Source organism: Marmota monax, unplaced genomic scaffold, assembly GCF_021218885.2.
Source record: "Marmota monax isolate L192 unplaced genomic scaffold, Marmota_monax_Labrador192_F-V1.1 WCK01_AAM20220418_F8-fsc00004, whole genome shotgun sequence".
Lineage (NCBI taxonomy): Eukaryota > Metazoa > Chordata > Mammalia > Rodentia > Sciuridae > Marmota > Marmota monax.
The window spans coordinates 5,868,042-5,890,896 of NW_026692881.1; the positions used below are offsets into that span (position 1 = coordinate 5,868,042).

General features: G+C 35.2%; 1 protein-coding gene and 1 non-coding gene across 2 annotated transcripts in view; both read left to right on the plus strand.

Annotated features, from left to right (window-relative positions):
* The window catches only part of Bmpr1a (bone morphogenetic protein receptor type 1A), a 132,753-nt gene that overhangs the window by 29,600 nt on the left and 80,298 nt on the right, over positions 1-22,855 (plus strand). The window lies entirely within an intron of this gene.
* On the plus strand, positions 17,651-17,723 carry Trnaa-agc (transfer RNA alanine (anticodon AGC)). Its single transcript has one exon. It is a non-coding gene; the product is annotated as a tRNA-Ala (tRNA).

The following is a 22,855-nucleotide window of genomic DNA, read 5'->3' on the forward strand; positions in this document are numbered from 1 at the left end:
CCCAGCCCCACATTTTAATATTTGAATATCAGTTAGTCAGAAGTTACCTGGATTTTAGATCAGTTTTTTCATTCCAACTAAAGCTAGCAGTCACAGAATTATGAGGGGGGGAAAGTACTTTTATTACTAGTTATTATAAGAACTCAGTTGTCAAATCAGAGTTGAAAATTATTCTTTTTAAAATGAAGTCATTTGAGTAGAATAAAATATTCTCACAGTAACTACCCTAGCCACAACTCTAAAGCAGGACATGTCCCTGGCTTATTAAGATTGCTACATTAAAACAAAAATTTATTATGCATTGTTAAGTTTAATAACAATTTACATCAGCCTTTTTCTTTTTTGTTTCTGCTTTTGATCTCAAACTTAAAAATTTCTTCCCCATTGCAATAGTGTTTTCAAGGTCTTATATAATCTTAGATTTTACATTCAAACCGTCTATCTGGAATTAATTTTGTTGCATGAGGTAAGGATCCATTTTTTCCCCCAAGTGGTTAGAATATTTCTCTCAATATCATGGGGCTGGGATTGTGGCTCAGTGGTAGAGCGCTCGCCTAGCATGGGCGGGACCTGGGTTCCTCGATCCTCAGCACCACATAAAAATAAAGGCATTGTGTTGTGTTAATCTACACCTAAAAAATAAATATTAAAAAAACCAATACATTGTGTCGATCTAAAATGTTGCTTTTATTATATTCTTCCATATATGTAGATTTACTTTTGGTTTCTTGACTGTGGAATCACTATATTAGTAATCTTTCAGTACATTTTATTATTTGGTAAGGTAAAAATATTTGTTACCTTTTCAAAGATTGAGGATATTTTACTTTGTTTTTTCAAATGTCTTTATAGCATTCTTTGGGTTTGATTTCATTCAGAAATGTTAACATTTCTATATTGGTTTAGACAGAACTGCCCTTTTTATAGAATGTAATTTTCTAATTAATAAAATGGCATGCCTCCTTTCATTAATTTTTTTTTCTTGATACTGGGGATTGAACCCAGGGGTTCTTAAACACTGGGATACATCCCCAGTCCTTTTTTATTTTTTATTTAGAGACAAGGTCTCTCTGAGTTGCTAAGTGCCTCGCTAATCTGCTGAGGCTGGCTTTGACTCGAGATCCTCCTGACTCAGCCTCCCGAGTTGCTGGGATTACAGGTGTGATCCACTGTGCCTGGCTTCATTAGTCTTTTTGACTTTAAATAGTTTTATAGTTTTTCTTACATATGTTGGGAAGCTATTATAAGGGAGATCATTTTTCCATTATATTTTGTAATCAGTTTTTGTTAGTACACAGGCAACTTATCAATTGTACATTAAACCATTCAGTGTATTCTATTCTTTAGTATCTGTTTGCAGTTGGATTTAATTTATACAAAATGCACTCATTGTAAAGATAATTCATTGAGTTCGGTTAGTTTTTAAATACCATGTGGCTTTCTTTATAGTGCAAGGTTTGGTTTCTTCAATCATTTTGTGAAGATAAGTGAATAACAACCTAAGTATTTGTGTATTTTTTACTTATTTATTTATTTTGGGCATGGGGATTGAACTGAAAGGCACTCAACTACTGAGCTACATCCCCACCCTATTTTGTATTTTATTTAGAGACAGGATCTCCCTGAGTTGCTTCGTGCCCTGTTTTTGCTGAAGCTGGCTTTGAATTGTGGTCCTCCAGCCTTAGTCTTCTGAGCCACTGGGATTACAGGCATGTGCCATCTTGCCCTGCATATTTGGTTTTTAAATCATCTTTATTTGGTAAAAGTATATCTCAGATCTGTAAACAGTTTTAAATTTACTTTAGCATAAAGATCTTTTTTTATCTTTAACTCTCTAATATGTTCCTTTGTCTGTTTTGACTGAGAATAGTAGAACTTCATTACCTTGCTGTTGGAGAGACTAGCCATCCAAAATCAAAGTGGCATTAGAACTGTGCATGGATCTGTTCCTGACCTCTTTTCTAACTTCTAGTAATCTCAGTCATTTCTTGAGTTTTAGAATCTGTCTCTCTTTATAAGTCTGTGTTTAAATGTCTTTTTTAAAAATTAGGATACCAGTCATTGGACCAGGGTTCACTCTTAATAACCTCATTTTAACTTGAAACTCTTGATTACCTATTTCCACATAAGGTCAAAAAGGTTAGGACTTCAACATATGATTCTGATTATTTATGTTTTTATTTTTACTTGTTATTTTGAAATAATTTTATATTTAGGAAAGAGATAGGAATAGCATTGTGAACTCCCATATTCTCCGTTCAGATTCACATAGTTAACATTTTTTCTACATTTATTATGTCTGTTAAAGTTTGTGTATAAGAAATATTTGGCTGTTAGTACTGGCAAACTCACCAAGGTTTCTGAAGTTAAGCTGTACGCTCAAGAATGTATTTCATCAATCCTAAAATGCATTTAACTGTGTAATTAACAGGTATAGAAATATCAATATTCTGTGTCCCAAAAAAGTGATGCCAGTTAAACAGTGATATGCTGCTTTTAAGAGGCATACTGATTTCACAATAGGGTTGATGAATCATTTGGAGTCAATAAAATATAAAAATGCATCATTGAAATATATATAGTAGAATGCATATTTAATATATGTGCATATATGTATATATATGTGTGTGTGTATATATATACACACACACACACACTTTAGAAATTTAATTTTTAGAGTAGTTTTCGGTTCAAAAGCAAAATTGAACAATACAAAGTTTCCACATACCTGTACTCACATATGCATAAGCCACCACTGCCCTATTATTAGTATCTCACACCAGAATGGCGCATGTTACAGTTGATAACCTACATTGACACATCATTACTATGCAGTGTCTATAGTTTAAATTACAGTTCATTCTTGAGAGTATAACTTAAAGTGTCTTGACAAATGTAAAATGACATGTCCTCCATTGTAGTACTATACAGCCTAATTTCAACTACCCTAAAAATTCTCTGCTATGTTTATTTTCCCTTCTTCTCTTCATCCCTGGCAACCATTGATCCTTTTTAACTTCTCCATAGTTTTAATATTTCCAAAAGGTCACAATTGCAATCACAACTCCATTGGATTCTTTAATGTAGAAATACACATTTAAGTTTCCTCCGGTGTCTTTTTGCGGCATTTATTTTCAGTGCTGAGTAGTATTTCATTGTCTGGATATATCACAGTTTATCCACTTACCTAGAGAAGGACTTCATGGTTACATCCAAGTTTGGCAAATTATGAATAAAACAGCAATAAATTTCTGTGTACAGGTTTTTACATGGATATAAGCTTTCAGCTCCATTATGTTAAACACCAAGGAATGCGGTTGCTGGATCAGATAGCAAGAGCGTGCTTAGCATTTTAAGAAACTGTCAAAACTATCTTCCAAAAAGGATGTAACATTTTGCATTTCTACCAGCAGTGAATGAGAGCTCCTTTTGCTCCATATCCTTGCCAGCTTTTGATGTTGTCAGTGTTCTGGATTTTGGTTGTTCCATTGCATGTGTAGTGGTATCTGTTTTTGGTTGATGATATATGGAGCTTCTTTTCATATGCTTATTTGCCATCTGTATGTCTTCTTTGGTGAGGTGTCTGTTAAGACTTTGGTATCCCCCGCTTTTTTTTGGTATTGGGGATTGAACCAAGGGGCACTTAACCGCTAAGCTACATCCCCAGCCCTTTTTTATTTGTATGATTTTGAGCTGGGTCTCACTAAGTTCCTCAGGGCCTTGCTAAGTTGCTGAGGCTGGCTTTGAACTTGTGGTCCTCCTATCCAACCTTTCAAGTTGCTGGGATTGTAGGCTTGTGTCATCTTGCACAGCCCCAGTTTTTTTTTTTCTTTTAGGATGTTAATGGACCTTTATTTTATTGATTTATTTATATGCGATGCTGAGAATCGAACCCAGTGCCTCACACATGCCAGGTAAGAGCTCTACCACTGAGCCGTAACCCCAGCCCCAAGTTTTTTGTTTTTTTTTTTAATATTTGAACAACCAGCCCCAGCTTTTAATTGTGGTGTTTGTTTTCTTATTAAGTTTTAAAAATTCTCTTGATATTTTGGATAATAGTCCTTTATCTGTGGTGTCTTAATACAGATAATTTTTCCTAGTCTGTGGCTTGTTGTCTTATTCTCTTGACAGTGTCTTTTATGGAACAGAAATTTTATAATTTTAATGAAGTCTAACATTAAGTATTTCATGAATTGTACATTTCCAATCTGTATAATTTTTATTTCCTTTTCTTGGCTTTTTACATTAATTAGAACTTGCAGTATGGTGTTGAAAAGGATTGGTAAAAGGTGACATCTTTGCCTTGTTCCTGATCTCATTATAAAGCTTTTTTAAATTTCTCACCATTAAGAATGTTAAGATATAGGTTTTGTAGCTGTTTGTCCATTTAAGGAATTTCCCCTCTGTTGCTGGTTTTCTGAGAGGTTTTTTATTTGTTTGTTTTGTACTGGGGATTGAATCTAGGGGAACTCTACCAGTGAGCTATATTCCCATCCCTTTTGATTTTTTGTTTTGAGACAGGATCTCCCTAAATTGTTCTGGCTGGCCTAGAATTTATAATCCTCCTCCCTCAGCTTCCCTAGTTGTTGGGATTATAGTCATGTGCCACCATACCCAGTGTTTTCTGAGAGTTACTATGAATGAGAGTTGGATTTTGTCAAATGCTTTTTCTTTTTTTTCTTTCTCTTTCTCTTTGGCACGGTCTTACTGTGTTTCCCAGGCTGGTCTTGAACTCCTGGGTTCAAGTAATCCTCCTGCCTCAATCTTTTAGATAGCTGGTACTATAGATGTGCCCTACTGTGCCTGGCTTGTCAGATGCTTTTTCTGCATCTGTTGAAATGATTGTGTTGCTTTGCATCTTCTTCTTCTTCTTCTTCTTTTTTTTAAATATTTATCATTTTAGTTTTAGGTGGACACAGTATCTTTATTTTTATGTGGTGCTGAGGATCGAACCCAATGCCTCATGCATGCTAGGTGAGCGCTCTACCACTGAGCCACAACACCAGCCCTGTTTTGCTTCTTTAATTGGTTGATATGGTTGATTTCATTAACTAGGTTTTTGTTGTTGTTGTTGTTGTTGTTGTTGTTGTTTGGCATTAGGAATTGAACCCACAGGTGCTTTACCACTGAGCTACATCCCCAGCCCTTTGTATTTTTTATTTTGAGTTGGGTTTTGCTAAGTTACTTAGGCCTTGCTAAATTGCTGAGGCTGGCCTCTAACTTGAGATCTCTGGCCTCAGCTTTCCAAATTGTGGGATTAAAGGTGTGCATCACCATGCCCAGCACATGGATTGATTTTTGAATGTTGAGTTGTCCTTGAATAATGGGTATACATTCTACTTGTATAAAATTCTTTTTATAGGTTGTTGAATTTGATTTGCTGTTTTATTGAGGATTTTTGCATTTGTGTTCATGAGAATCATGAACATCTTGTAACATCTTGGTCTGGTTTTAGTATTAGTATAATGCTGGCCTTATGGAGTCAATTAGGAAGCATTCCCTCTGTTTCTGTCTCTTGAAAAGAACTTACAGAGAATTGGTATAATTTCTTCCTTAAATGTTTGATGGAATTCACCAGTGAGCCTTTTGGGCATAATGATTTCTGTTTTGGAAGATTATTATTCCAATTTCTTTCTTTCTTTCTTTTTTTTAAAATATTGTTAGTTGTAGACACAATATCTTTATTTGTTTTTCAATGTGGTTCTGGGAATTGAACCCAGTGCCTCACACATACTAGGCAAGCGCTCTACCATTGAGCCACAACCCCATCCCTATTTTAATTTCTTTAATAGATAGGGCTGTTCAGATTGTGTATGTCTTGTGTGAGTTTTGCCAAATTATGTCTTTCATAGAAGTGCTCCAAGTCATCATATTGGTCTGTTATTAAATTTCTGGGTGTAGAGTTGTTTATAAGTTAAGTATCTTTTATCCAAAATATTTAGGACCACAAGTATTTTGGTTATTGGAATATTTGCTTATATATAATAAGAGATCTTGGGGATAGGACTCAAGCCTAAACAGAAAATCATTAGTTTCTTATAAACTTTACTTGCATAACCTGAAGATAGTTTTACACGATATTTTTTTTAAAAGAAACTTATATTCTTTTTTTTAAAATATTTATTTTTTAGGTATAGATGTAGTGCTGAGGATCGAACCCGGGTCTCTCCTGTGCTAGGAGAGCGCTCTACCGCTGAGCCACAATCCCAGCCCTTTACGTGATATTTTTAACATGCTTACACTATGAACCCTTCATCTGCCAGATGCTCAGCCTGTATTCCTTTATCATCTTTATAGTAATGTACGTTTAGAGAGAATCTGTGGTTCTGTCTCCTTTCATTTCGATATTTGTAGTTTGTGCCATCATTTCCCCCCTTAGTTATCCTAGCTAAAGGCTTATCAATTTTGTTGATCTTTTCAGAGAATCAGCTTTTGGTTTTGTTCATTTTCTCTATTCCTGTTTTCATTAGCATTAATTTCTGATTTTTATTATTTGCTTTCTACTGTTTACTTTGGATTTAATTTGCTCTTCATTTCTAGTTTCCTAAAGTGGAAGCTTCAGTTGATTTTATTTTTTTCCCCCAGTATATGCAATTCAGTATTATAAATATGAATTATATTCTCATATTTCTGAGTTTCTCTATTTCTAATGTTGTTTTCATGTTTATATAATCTTAATGTTTTTTGTTTGGGGATAGTAGGTTATACTTCTTAACTGTTTCGTGTGTCTGCCCTTCTGGCATGCTTTCAGTTGTCTGTAGAGATGTCATTTTCTCCCTTGTCTACCCTGCCTCCCTTCTTATAATAAATTGTATGAGTGTGGATATGAAAAATTTAATGGGTCATTTTTATTGAAAATAAATTTTTCTGAAATTTTTGGAGAAGACATGTGATACAGGGCAGCATTTCTAACTTCACAGAATTATTTGGGGTGATAGTAAAAAGGTGGTAGGTTGCCTTTCCAGATCTCCCGGTTCTGTTAACTGCGTATCACTTTTATGTGGGCCTCGTCTATCCTTTGTTTCTGTTGCACCTTTCCTGCTCAAATTTGTTTTTCTTCAGTGCAAGACTTTGTCCTACAAAGGAGGTCTTGTTGGTCATTTTTGAAGTTCAAAAGGGCTTGACTGCTGCATCCACTTCAAACCTTATGACCTTACAGGGCCATTTGCTATCATCTTCAACTGAATTGATCAGTTTTCCTATTCTCAGTTTCATCTGCATTTTCACATTTACTCATTGAATATTCCAGTGAATACTTCTTTGCTGTTTTGCTGGTATAAGGACATGCAAGAGGCAAAGTAGTCCTTACCCTATCAAGGCCCCAAAATTGCAGGTATGACTTTTCTTTAAAATTGGAGATAACAGTTCAGCCTAAAAACTGACTTAAAAATCTGTATAAGAAACAGTGATACCCTGGACTTATTAGCCCCTTTACTGAATGCTGTCCATACAGCCAAGTGCCTCTTTGGGGTAATGGCTTTCTAGTTCTCATTCACATTATTTTCCTTTCATACTAAGCCTGAGGGAACATTTAATTTCTTTACCCCTTGAAGTTAGATAGGATCATGTGACTGATTCTGGGTACTGGATTTTGAGGGAAAATTGTGTTACTTCTGGGTAGGCATAGTAAAAAGTTCATGAAGATTCTCTCTCTCTCTCTCTCTTTTTTTTTTTTTTTTTGTTGTTTTCTTGATACAGGGCAAGATGGTCCAGACTGGAAATAGACCTGCTTGATGTCATTATACATATTACATGAGTCAAAGTTTTCTTATGTTGAGTCATTGAAATTTTGGAGTTATAAACACAGCTATCTGATAGCCATCAACCACATATGTCTATTGAGCCTTTGAAATGTGGGCAGGCCTGATTGAGATGTGCTGTAAGTTTAAAGTACATACCAGATTTAGAAGACTTACGTATGCAAAAAAGACTAAAATATCTTCTTAATAATTTTCATATTGATTACATATTGAAATGATCTTAGATCAGCTGGGCTAAATAAAAACATTAAGTCAATTTCAGCTTTTTCTCTAATTTTTTTCCTGAGGCTGCATTGCTAGAAAATAAAAAATTACACATTTCTTTTAAATAGCACTAACCCTACCTGGAGTAAATTAGTACTCCATCTCATCTTGGTAGAAAATGGTAACTGTTTATTTAGAGAAGCCAAGCCAGTGGTGGTCCAGATTTGTAAAGAGTATAGAAAATCAATACACTTTAAGCAGAGGTTAAGCAAAAGCCTACCACTGATTCAGGAGATATACCCGCTTCTCTTAATTTCTGTCCCATATCCCTTTGTATTTGTTTGCAGAGCACTGGAGGTATACGCTCCATCTAGGAGATTGGAGGAGTCTTCTAAGAAATTGAATGGCTCCAGGGAAGAAATCAACAAAGTCTCCATATTAGTACAGGCAGGTGACTGACCAACTATCTTAAAGTGAAGCCACCAACTTACAAGCCCCAGCTACAACCAGAAAATATGTAGTCGGGGTTCATGAACTTCATGAAACTGGTAAAGGGAAAGAGAATAATAACTGTAGCAGTGAGTCCATTTGTGTATTAAGATAAAGCAAATAACAACAGTACAAATAGGAGAAAATTAGCATATCATCTTTGTGATTAAGCTCTCCCCCAACATCTGTATTCCATCTTTTTTCCCCCCAGTTTTTTCAATGTGGTAAAATACATACATACATAAAATGTATGTTCTTAACCATTTTTAAGTGTATAGTTCAGTGTATTAAAATATTCATAATGTTCTATAACCATCACCATTCATCTCAGAATTCTTTTCCTTTTGTAAAATGGAAATTAAACTCATTAAACAATAATTACCCCTTTCCCCAGCTTTGGCAACCAACCTCCATCTCTAAATACCTCATGTTAGTAGAATCATACTTGTTTTTCTTTTGGTGACTGGCTTATTTCACTTAGTATAATGTCCTGAAGGTTCGCCATGTGGTAGCATATGTTAAAATCTCCTACTTTTAAAGGCTGAATCGTATTCCTTTGTATGTTCAGGCATGCTAATGAGAATGATGTTCTGAGAAATTTGTTGTCAGGTGATTTTACCCTTGTATACTCAATGGAGTGTACTTACGCAAACGTAGATGGCACAGATCAGTCACTTGATTTGGTCTCTTAATGCACTTGAGAAGCAGTAAACACAAAGTGTATGAAGCTGCTACTGATGTAACACAGCATACTGCTTTACCTTTTTATAAGTACTTTCTGAAATAAAAATTGAAAGTATAGTTTATACATAAGCCAGTAATATAATGGTTTATTATCATTATTGGGTATTATGTACTATATATAATTGTATGTGCTGTACTTTTCATATGACTGAAAGTATAGTAGGTTTGTTTATACCAGCATCATCACAAACACATGTGTTATGGTTTGGATTTGAGGTGTCCGTGGAGAAAGAAGTACATGTTAGACAATGCAGGAATGTTCACTTGTGAAATGATTAGATTATGAGACCTGTGACCTCATCAGTGGAGGTCATTTTATCAGTTAATTTGAGTAGATTACTGAGTGGTTAACTGTAGGTCACTGTAGGCAGTGGGGCATGGCTGGAAGAAGTAGGTCACTGGGAATTATATGATGTGCCCTTGAGGATTATATACCATATTCCTTGCTCCTTGATCACTCTGTCTACTTCCCCCTCTCTCTCTCTGTTTGTCTATCTCTGTCTGTTTTCTGGCTGCTAAGAACTGAGCAGCTTTCCTTCATTATGCCCTTTTGCTATGATGTTCTGCTTCACCTGGGGTTCAGAGCTATTGAGTTGGCCAACCATAGACCGAACCTCTGAAACCTCAAAGTATACTTTTCCTTCTCTAAGTCTTTCTGGTCAGATATTTTGGTCACAGTGAAGAAACACTAACACAACTTGAGTAATGTATTGCACTGTTACAACATCTTAGGCAATAGGAATTTTTCAGATCCATTATAAACTTATGTGATCACTGTTGAAATGTGTCCAGTTTTGACCAAAATATCATTAGGCAGTAAATGACTATATATATAAGACATTTTGATTATGGATTCATTCATTGATGAACACTTGTGTTACTTCCACATTTTAGCGATTGTGAATAATGCTGCTATGAACCCCAGTGTACAAATAAGAGTTCTAGGAACAATTGTACTCCAGCAAATTGGATTATTAGATGATGGACAGAAAAGCTAACAAGACTAAAACATGAAGAAATGAAAAAATCTGAATAGATCTATAACACTAAAGGAGACTGAGTGATCAAAAAGTCTTTCAATAGCCAGGTGAAGTGGTACATACCTGTAATCCCAGCAATTTGAGAGGCTGATTCAGGAGGATCACAAGTTTGAGATCAGCCTCAGCAACTTAGCAAGGCCCTAAGCAACTTAGCAAGAATCTGTTTAAAAATAAGAAGGATGGGGATGGGGTTCAGTGGCTAAGTGCCCCGGATTCGATCCTTAGTACCAAAACAAAACACAACAAAACAGAAACCTCCCCAAAAAGAGAAACCCTGGACCTAATGGCTTCACTGTGAATTCTATTAAACATTTAAAGAACTAAAACAGGTCTTCCTTAAACTTTCCAAAGAAGAGGAAGGAACACTTGTATCTCTAAAGATCTCTTATATATTAAGAATACCATGTTTTATGACAGTTTGCTTATATTGAGAAACTTCAATTTTTTAAAAAATATTTATTTTCTAGGTGTAGGTGGACACAACACAATGCTTTTATTTTTTTTATATGGTGCTGAGGATCGAACCTGGAGGGTCGCCCATGCGAGGCGAGCACTCCACTGCTGAGCCACAATCTCAGCCCAACTTCTCAATTTTTTAAAAAGTTAAGATCTTTGCAAATCTGAGTTTCCTGGAAAACTGCCTTCTTTCCACCAAAGTAGACATGTATTCTTGAACTGTGTGGCTTCCTTGACCACTCATCTCACCTCCTAAAAATAATGGCAATATATATTACCTTCTTACATTATTACAGTGATTGTTGAGATCACCAGTAGGGTAACAACTCCAGGCATACCGGGGATTCTCTGGGTTTTTGAGTAGTGCAGCTTATATGCATGCTGGCTATGGAGAAGAAATGATTTCTCCAGCTTCCTCCAGTACATACCTGTAATCCCAGCAATTTGAGAGGCTGATGCAGGAGGATCACAAGTTTGAGATCAGCCTTAGCCACTTATGTTTGTATATAAATTGTTCAGAGGAGAGTTGATCATGTGATGTATAGGCAGATGATTTCTCCAGTTGCTGTCCAGCACTGTTCCTACTCCTCTCTGCTTCTCACCCTGCACCTCTTCTCCACCCCTTTGATTTTGGAAGATGACTTCACTTTCTACTTCTTAAATTAAGATGTTCAATTTCTTCTTGTTCATCCACTTCAAAGATCTCTTTTTTTCTTTTTGTGCTGCTGGGAATCAAACCTCTAGGACTCTGTGCATGGTAGACAAGCACTCTGCCACTGAACCACACCCCTAATCCCAAATATCTTTTTGAGCCCTTCTTTTTTAACACGTTTCCTCCTTTTTTCTAAGGCTAGATTCTTGTGAGACTTTCTTTTCATTGCCCCTCTCTCCTTCCTTGGCTATTTTCAGTTTGTTGGCAAACCTGGTGAAATTTTCTTTAAATTTAGTATATCTCTAGCAATTAGAGAAATGCAGATCAAAACTACACTGAGATTTCATCTCACTCCAGTTAGAATGGCAATCATCAAGAATATAAGCAACAATAAATGTTGGTGAGGATGTGGGGAAAAAGGCACACTCATACATTGCTGGTAGGACTACAAATTGGTGCAGTCACTCTGGAAAACGGTATGAAGATTCCTCAGAAAACCTGGAATGGAACCACCATTTTACCCAGTTATCCTACTCCTCAGTTTATAATCAAAGGACTTAAAATTGGCATACTACAGTGACACAGCCACATCAATGTTTATAACTGCTCAGTTCACAGTAGCTAAGCTATGGAACCAACTGCGGTGCCCTTCAACAGATGAATGGATAAAGAAACTCTAGTATATAACACAATGGAATATTACTCAGCCTTAAAGAAGAATGAAATTATGGCATTTGCCACTAAATAGATGGAACTGGAGAATATCATGCTACGTGAAATAAGCCAATCCCAAAGAACCAAAGGCTGAATGTTTTCTCTGATACACGGATGCTAATTCACAATGAGGGGTGGGCAGAATAGTGGAGTTTTGGACTAAACAGAGGGTAGTGAAGGGAGGGAAGGGGCTATGGGGGTAGAAATGATGGTAGAATGAATCGGACATTATTACCCTATGTGCGTGTATAATTACATGACTTGTGTAACTCTACATCACGTAAAACCAGACAAATTGTAAAGTTATACTCCATTTATATATGATGTGTCAAAATGCAGTCTGCTGTCATGTATGACTAATTAGAACAAATAAAAAACAGTATAAATTAGCAAAACCTTCCCTTCTCTGTTACTGCCTTGAGGCTATATACCATTTTCCTTTTCACCTCCACACTTCTCAAAATGGTCATGTATACCTTTATAGCTCCAGTTACTTGTTATTTGCTTCTTTCTTGCCATTGCCATTTTTTGCATCACTTGTTTTTAAATTGTGGGGACCTAGTTCTCCATGGCTTTTATTTTTACCTCTTTTGCATTATTACCTTTTACTCACTTAATTTTTTAAAAACCTCACTTTAAAAAAATTTACCTTGTAATAGAAAATTTGAAAAATACAATGAAGTATAAAAAGAAAATTTTCAACTGTAATGCCCAAAATATTCATCATTAAACTTAGGAGTATATCATTTGCATCTCTCTCTCTTTAATGCATTAAATTAAAAAATTATACTTTGCTTATTTTTTTGTTATCTGATCTTTTTCTGTTTTAATACATTGTGAATATATTTCCAATCACTCATTCTTCTGCAGTATAACAGTAACCACATAAATTGGTAGTGTTGAGATTGTCCGCTTTAACATTGGCTTCAATTTCTCCCTACCTGTGTGACGTGGGACCAGTTACTACTATGGATTTTAATGTCTTGTTCTTGAAAACAAAGAAAACATTTTAAACTAACTCTTAGGATTCCTTTATGTGGCAAATAAGAAATATATTAAAAATGATTCTTGACAATAACTACTAGCTGTTGTTACAGTGTTATGTGACTGTACTATAATTTGTTTAGATTACTTCTTTTTGCATGTTTTTGTTGTCATTAATAAGGTTGTGAGACCATCCAGGTAGTGGGTGCACATCATTATTTTTTAAGTGTAGGTTTTTTCCAAAATATTGTTTTAGTTGTTGATAGTCCTTTATTTTATTTACTTATATGCAGTGCTGAGAATCAAACCCAGTGCTTCACACATGCCAGGCAAGTGCATTACTGCTGAGCCCCATCCCCAGCCTCTTAAGTGTAGATTTTTAAAAAATGTTTATTTTTTAGTTGTAGTTAGACTCAATATCTTTATTTATTTTTATGTGGTGCTGAGGATCGAACCCAGGGCCTGCACGTGCTAGGCGAGCGCTCCACCGCTGAGCCACAACCTAAGCCCAAAGTGTAGATTTTTATTAGTAAAATTATTGGACTAGTGAGTATATGATACATCTTGCTAAATTACCCTCTAGAGAGGTTATCATTTAACCTCATGGGAGTGTACAAGAGACCATTAGCTTCCTTACATTTTTCAAGAAATCTTCATGCTGACAGATGTTTGCCACTGCACCCGGCAACCACAAATATTTCTTGATCTACATTTCATTCAGGTTTGGCTTCAGAAAGAAAGAGAATGAGAGCCTGTAAAGATGTGCACAAAGATATGTAGAAATAGGTTGTGAGTCTTTCTGTTTTGAAATTTCTCATATTTTATCCTAAATGAATTTGAGTCTCCTACTTTATTTGGATGCCAGGTTGTATGTGGATGAAATTTTTAATTACCTTGTAGTCTGATTTACTATTTTTTTGGGGGGGGGGGCGGTTAGATTTTTTAAAGACAGCTTTACTGAGATAATTTGCATAACATGATTCACCCATTTAAAGGACACACTTCAGGGGGTTTTGGTATATCTGTAGATAGGTACAACCATCAGTACAGTCAATATTGGAACATTTCATCACTTCCAAATGAAACCCTATACCCTTTCACTATCACTCCTTTATAACTTTTTTATTTTTAAATGATATTTTCTATTTTCAATTTTTTTATATTGTAGGTAGTTGGTACAGGATTTGGGAAGAGAAAGTATGACATTTGGATTAAAAGTTCAGTGTCTGAAGTCTTACTGATAGGTTGGAATCCCAGGTCTTCCTTAATATCTGTGTGACTTTGGGGGGTTACTTAACCATCCTGAGCCTGTTTTCTTATCTGTAGCATGGAATTAGTAGTGGTGCTTGCCTCATAGGCGTATTTTAAGGATTAAACAAGATAATAAATATATAAAATTTAGCACATAATTGACACATAGTATTCAATAAATGGAGCTCAATAAAGGTATTATTGGTGTCATACTTTTGTTCTTAAATCATCTAGCAAGTGGTTGGTGCTAGTGGATATTGTTATTAAATACTGAGTGGTGTTTCTGTCAGTGTTTCTGAATGTTTTCTGATAACAGTATTAGTAATTTACTCTTAGAAAGTGTTTGCTGTTTGCCTGGCTCTATTCTAAATGTTAAACCTTTATTAACTCCTTTGATCCTCATATTTCAGATATGTTCAGTTATTATTCCCATTTAATGGGAATTAGAGGAGGTTAAACAACTTGGTCAAAGGATTTACAACAGGTAAGTAGTAGAAGGATTCTAACCAGGATTCTAGCTCTCAGTCTGGGTACAGAACCTGTGCTCTTATCCCTGTGCTTTTATCATTACTGTCTCCTTCCTAAAAGAATAGTTCATGGGTTTTTAGGCATCTTAATATCTTGGCTGCTAGAGGATCTATATTGAAAAGGACTGTGAGGTCTTTAGTGCTTGCTTGGAAGAACTAAACTGAGTGGTGATGTCTGCTCTGGACATGGACTTCAGGGTGGTTTTTTTTTCCATCCAGATCAGATCACACCTTGATGGTTCTGCTCTATCAGCCTAAAATGAGGACTCTGGGTGGGGCCAGGGCTAGTCACAGGGCACACTTCTTGGGCCTCTTGGAATGTTTATTTAAACCTGAACTATTCCTTCCTTGAATGCTGTCAAATCCTGCCAGTCCTTGGAAGGCCACCTTAAATTACTTCTCTGGACTCAGCTGTAGTGATCTTTCCACCTGTGGAGTCACATAATTGTCATGTGTAGTAGTGTGACAGCATTTGTATTATAATTTGGCACCATTATTTCCATTTTAGTGTATTTTTGACTTGACATGTTAATTAAATGTTGCTTGAGACAGGAAACTATATCTTAAATGTTTTAAAATTAACTACTGTACCCTAGGAAGTATGAGCAAGTAAGGAAGGTAGGGGTGTGTGTGTGTGTGTGTGTGTGTGTGTAAATATTTTTCTTTCAGTCTCATTCCTGTCAATAATAGTTGTTCTCTGAAATTCAAACTCCCAGACTTAGTTCCAGAGGTATGTGGTATGTGTTTGTAAGAAGGTGGGTAGTCCTTAGGCTGTTGGGTTATATGCATTATGTGCATTATGCTGCATCTGATTGTCTGAAACTGAAACTCTTTTTTTTTTTTTTTAGTTGTAGATGGATGCAGTAATTTTGTTTTACTTGTTTGTTTTTGTGTGGTAGCTGAGGATTGAACCCAGTGTCTCAAAGGTACGAGGCAAGTGCTCTACTACTGAGCTAGACTCCCTCGCCTGATTGTCTGAAACTCTTTCAGACCTGTTGCTTCCTTTTGAAATTTTCCTTGATTGCCCTAGTTGATGCTCATCCTGTGTATAGACCCCTCCCTTAGGCATGTGACTCACTGATTTAAAAGCAGTACAGGATAGTAATTAACTACCTCTCTCTCATCGTATAGAGATGAGAACGTAAATGAATGCTTCCTAGCTAACACTTTCTTCCCCGACTGTTTACCCACCTACGGACTTGTAGCAACACTGTTCCTCATCTGGTCTTTGAAGGAAGTATCTCTAGAATGTTTGTCTCCTATTAGAAATGATTAGTTTGCATATTCTTGTACAAGTGATAGATTTTTCAACTGATTTAGTTTTCTGTAATTTTTATAATGTCATTAGTTTGGTTTTATGATGTGTACATTAGGAAAGATGACAGTTGGATTTTTAATGAAGGTAATTTTAAGTTTTTAGTAAATATTAATTAAGTCAAATATTATGACAGATTAGTTGAATTAAGGTCTAACATCACCAGTACATTCTTAAGATAGCTGATGGATGTTTATCCATTTTCATGAAATGTAATTAGATTTTTAGGAAAATATATTTATGTAAAGGAATTTATTCTACCTTTATTACTGCAGGTTGGCAATCAAAGCTTTTTTTTTTTTTTTTAGTGTTGGTGGTACTGGGAATTGAACCCAGGGCCTCACACATGCTAAGGCAAGTGTTGTGCCATTGAACTGTATCTCCAGACCTTTTTATTTTATTTTTGAGACAGGGACTGGTTGAGATTTTATTAAAGTTAGCAAATGAACTGTTAAGCATGGTGAAAGACACGGGAATGTTTACTATCCATTCAACTTTTCTATCAATTTATAAGTATTTAAAATAAAAATTTTGGAAAATGAATACTTTATCATATCCAATTTATAATTTCATACAGGGTTTTATGTGTGTGTGTGTGTGTGTGCTATTAGGGATTGAACCCAGAAGTGTTCTGCCGTTGAGTTATAATGGCAGATTTATAATCAGATTTATAATCCTCCTGAGTAGCTGGTGTGTACTACCCTGCCCAGCTCTGAAAAAATATTGAAAACAGCATCTCAGAGTATTTATCAATAGAAAGTAAATCTATTCTTTATAAGTTATATGTAGTATAATTGCATTGCCAAGAAGTTCTTGCCCTTAGATTGCTTACGCTTCTCTGTTGCTGAAGCACACAGTCTGTGACCTTTTAAGTGCAGTTTAATTTTTCATTTAACTTATAATTCATGATTTCCAGAAAAAAAATTTAAAATTTAAAATTTCCTGATCAAGGAAAGCTGTGTGGGACTTCCTTCTAGAATTGTTTATTAAACAATCTATAGGCAGGCAAGGTGGTTCATACCTGTAATTCCAGCAGTTTGGGAGGCTCAGACAGAAGGATTGCAAGTTCAAGGGTATCCTCAGCAACTTAGAGGCCCTGTCTCAAATTAAAAAAAAAAAAAAAAAGAATAAAAGGAGGTGAGTTGGGGCTGGGATATAACTCAATTGCAGAGCACTTCTGGGTTCGATCCCTAATAGCACACGCGCGCGCACACACACAATCCTGTATAAAATTATAATTTGGATATGATAAAGTATTCATTTTCCAAAAATTTTACTTTAAATACTTAAAATTGATAGAAAAGTTGTATGGATAGTAAACATTCCTGTGTCTTTCACCATGTTTAACATTGAAACTTTAATACAATCTCAAAATTATAATGTTGAATGAAAAAACAAGTCAAAGAAGAATACATGTATATAGTATAATTATTCATATAAAGCTCCAAGGTAGGAACAATTTTAAAATGTATATTAAAGGGAAAATACCACTGTGGTAAAATGTAAGGAAGGGCTGGGGTTGTAGCTCAGTGGTAGAGCGCTCGCCTAGCAAGTGTGAGGCCCTGGGTTCGAACCCCAGCACCACATAAAAATAAATAAATAGAATAAAGGTATTGTGTCCAACTACTACTAAAAAATAAATATTAAAAAAATGTAAGGAAAATTAAGGGAATAATGCCAAATTTAGAATGGTAGTTATCTTTGGTGGGACGAAGTAATTGTCTTGATACATGGAGGGGGTTAAAGCTGCCAATACATTTCTTACATAGAAGGTTGGGACAGAATTATTCATTTTTATTACCCTTATTTCAAATGTACATCTATATTTTATATACTTTTATATGTAGAATGGATTTTAGGCTAAAAGTTCTATGGTAATATTTTTAAAATCTGGATATGAGGTAGACAGATGTCTGTTCTACCACTTTTTATATTTTCAGAACGTAGCATGATTTAAAAAAATTAAAGTATCACAAAATTCTATATTGAAACTTAAGAATACTGTGTGACAAATCATTAACAGCAATACCTCACACCTCAAAACAGATATTAAGTTATTATAAAATGAATAAAAAATGAAAACAATTTTTACTTCACTTCATTGTAATGTAACAGAAAATATACATCATCTACATAAAATTTATTTTAAAAATTTTAACTTATAATGTTATTCATGAAATACAGTTAGCAAATTGTGGGATACAGCCTTGTTCTTAGGATACACCTGCTGAAATGTTCAGGGTTTAACCTATTTACAGAATACCTGAAAATGTCTTGGAACAGAAAAGTGTGTGTTTTTATAATGAGAGCAAGAAAAAGAAAGAAAGCAAGCCTGTGAGGCAAAATGAACTGCTGAATATTTGGAGTTGAGTGCAAGTTCAGCCTTTGACACTTGGTAAATTTTGGTGAAGGAAGACTTCATTCATTATCGTTGCTGTAAGGAGGTTCAGGGACCATTGCAACAGTTGTGCAGTAGGAGAGAGAACGGTTGCACTCAACTCTAACTACAGCATAGGCAATTGGGAACTTCAATTCAGTGAACATGTTGGGGCTTAGTGGATGGAAAACTGTTAAGAGAAAACATCAGGTGTAGGAGAATTTGTGAGTGTCTAGGAGTGCAGCGGTGGGTTACATGTTACTGTATATTTAGCTTTTTAAAGAAACCACCGAACTGTTTTCCAAAGTGGCTGTGTCACTTTATGTGCTCAGTTGTACGAGAAATCCTTTTCCTTTACTTTCTTGCCAATAGTAGTTATTGTCACTATTAATTTTAGCTGTCCCAGTGGGTGTGTAGTTATGATCTCAGCGTAGGCTTAATTTGCATTTCCTGATGAGTAGTGACCTTGATCATCTCTTTCCGTGTGCTTTTTGCCACTCATATATCCTCTTCAGTGAAATGTGTCTTCATATTTTTTTGCCTATATTCTAGTTGAAGTTTTCTTTTTACTGTTAAGTTCTGAGGTGGTTTAGTATGTAAGTCTGTACTTTAGTATCTAAGTCTGTACTTTATTAACGGGATTCTTTGCAGAGCAGAAGTATTAAATTCTGATTAAGTTTAATTAATCATTTTTCTTTTGTGAATCATGCTTTTAGTGTCATTTTCCATTCCTGCTCCCAACCTTTAGCTCCAGATGATCACTGATCTACTTTTTGTCTTTATGGGATTGCCTTTTTGGGGATATTTCATTTAAATGGAATTTTGTAGTGTGTGGTGCTTTTATTTATTTATTTATAAATTCATTTATTCAGCACATTTATTAATTTATTTAGCATTTTTTCATTTATTCAGCATATTTGTAATTACTTTTTTCCCCACATTTTTAATTGATGCGTTGTATTTTTATATAATGATGGGATTTGCTGTTACATATTCACATATACACACATTATAACAATATAATTTGGCCAGTATGACTCTCCAGGACTTCCCATCCTCCTTTTTGCTCTTATTTCCCTTGGATTTTCATGATATCCCCTCCCCCCACCACTTCCTTTTCCTTTTTCCTTTCTAGCTTCCACATATGAGAGAAAATATACGACCCTTGACCTTCTGAGTTTGGCTTATTTCACTTAACATAATGATCTCTAGTTCTGTTTTTTTGCAAATGACATAATTTCATTTTTCTTTATGGCTGTCATTCAGCATATATTCAGGGTTCATCCATGTTGTATCATGAACCAGTTCTTTTATGACTTCATCTATTCTTATGGCTGAATAATATTCCATTCCTTGCATAGACCACATTATTTATCCATTTGTCAATTAAGACAGATTGCTTCCACTTTTCTGCTTATACCAGAAGAGCTGCATATATATTAGCCACCTTCCTCATGTGTGATGCACACATGCACAGATATACTCATATATAGTTTTGTTTCCTTTTTTTTTGAAGCTTTATTTTGTTTATTTTTTTTTTAATGTGGTGCTGAGGATCGAACCCAGTGCCTCAGAGGTACTAGGCAAGTGCTCTACCACTGAGCTACAACTCCAGCCTTTTTTCCTTTTTTAAACAATGAAGGATGACTTATTTTATGATTTTATTAAAAAAAAAAACAACTTAAGGTACTTGGAATATCTTTCCATATCCATCAGAATATACACAATATATCTAATTTTTTTTGTTAAACGTTTAGCGTTTAGTGTTTATTGTGGCTATTGATCTTATACTGATAAACATTTAGGTGACAGTGGGTGACTTCCTGATTTTTCTTATGTGGCAATAAAGATTCTTAAATAGTGTCTTTGGTGCAAAGCTCATTTTACATACTTTTGGACTTCATTGTCATTTATCATTCACTTATGCTATTACTGTTGTATAGGGATTTTCTTATAAAGAAGATACATAGAAAATGATTGCATTTCATGTAAGCATACTGTTTCTTACTTACTAGAATTCTGTGGAACAAATAACTACATAAGGGAGTAGAGAGAATTTAACAGGAGATATTTGAAATGGGTCTTTGTGAGGAAAAATGGAAGTTCACTTGGCAGAAGAAGATAAAGATAAGTACATTTTGACTTTTGAATTCCGAGTGTGAAGAAAAGTAAAAGCATTACACAGCCTGGCCTCTTCAGGAAATAGCAAATAGTTTAATATGGCCAGCAGGAGGCTTTTGGGCATGAATTATAGAAGACAAGGCAAGTTAAGTAGACTGAAAGCAGATTATAGCAGACTGATTAGTCTATAAATGTCCTTCTAAAGAATTTGTACTTTAGGCTGGGGGTGTAGCTCAGTGGTAAAGTGCTTGCTTAGCAAGCATGAGGCCCTGGGGTTTGATCCCCAGTACTGAGTTGGGGGGGGGGGGAGACAGGGACTTCAATTTGTACATACTGGAAATCATTGGGGAAAAAAAAATTAAGTGCACTTTTATTTTTATTAAATGGTTAGAGTTGTGTTGTGAATATTTCAGATTCCTTCCATTGTCTTTCTCAGTTACCTGATTCTACCTCTTGCTCTATGCAACTGTTGCTTTGCTTCTTGTGTCTAAATTTACCCTTTCTAAAGATTTTATGTACATTGATGTGTACAATATGTGGCTTTGCATCTGGCTTCTTTCACTTTTTATTTTTTATTTTTAGACAGGGCTTTACTAAGTCGCTGAGGCTGGCTTTGAACTTGGAATCTTCCTGCCTCAGCTGCTTGGATTACAGTGGGGCGGCACCACCTGACCAAAATTTTTGTTTTTGAAGTTATTCATTTTGGTTTGTATGTATCAGTATTTCATTCCTTTTTATTCCCCTGTGTTATTCCTTTCTGTGGTTATACCACACTGTTTATCTGTTTAGTAGGTGATGAATATTTGGATTGTTTCCAGTTTGGGGTTATTATGAATAATGCTGCTATGAACATTTGTAGCTAAGTATTTATGTGGACACATTTTTCACTTTTCTTGAGTAGGTTCCCATAGAGAAAATTTTGGATCATATGGTAAGTTTTTGTTTTATTTAACTTCAGGAAATTGGCAAACTGTTCCCCAAAGTCACTGTATTATTTTACATTACTGTCAGCAATGTATGAGGGTCTCAGTTTCTTTTTGTCCTGAGGCTTGGTATTAATTGTCTCTTTAATTATATAGACATTCTGTTGACTGGTAGTATGTTGTTATGCTTTTACTTTGCATCTCCATAATGAATTATGATCATTATTTTTAAAATATGTTTTTAGTTGTAGGTGAACACAATACCTTTATTTTATTTATTTATATGTGGTGCTGAGGGATCTAACATGTACTAGGTGTGTGCTCTACCACTGAGCCACAACCCCAGCCACATGATCATTATTTTTTTTTTAATATTTATTTTTTGTTGTAGGTGGACACAATATCTTTATTTCATTTTTATGTGGTGCTGAGGATCGAACCCAGTGCCTCAACGCATGCTAGGTGAGCGCTCTACCACTGAGCCACAACCCTAGCCCTAATCATTTTTTAATGAAGCACAGGTTTATTTTGAAAATAGCAGGTATACTGAATGGAGGTAAGAATGAAGGTGGGCTCCATGAAAAATATGAGCCTATACTAGAGGATGTAATTAGAGTTGGGGAAGATGGATTCTAAAGATCTATTAGCATTAGAATGGGAAGCATTTACTAATTGGCTAAATATAATCAGTGTGGCAGAGGGAGGTGGAATTTAGTGATCCCAAGATTTCAAACTTTGACAGTTGGGTAGATAGTGCTGCCATTAGCCAAAAGAGTGTGTGGATGTTTTTTGTATTGTATACCATGGCTTTTATATTGATTCTGTTTTTTTGATGTTCCACTGGAATAAATATTTGAGTTTTTTAGTAGTTTGGAAATATATTCAAAAGATGAATCTGAGCTGAAATCAGAAATTTAGGGGAGTTATTATATATGTAACAACTGAATTCATAGAAGTAAATGGCATGTCTGTTCCTAAATCCCTGTATGTTTTTGGTTACTATGAGCAACTGAAATTGGCTTAATCAATAAGAAGATTTAATATAATACAAAAAGATCCAAATTAAAATCGTTCTAGGTATTCAGGCGAGGCATAATATCACCAACGATCCAGATTCCTTCTATCATTTAGTGCTCATGTCATTCTCATTCTGTTTGAGTGTGTCCTCTTACACAGTCTGTTCTCCAATGTTCTTATGATGAATGCCACAGTTTGGCTGACACATTTCTACCCAGAATTGTATGCAAAAAAAGGATGTGTATGTGTATCATCTGGCTTTTGTTTTTGGTGATGGTGGT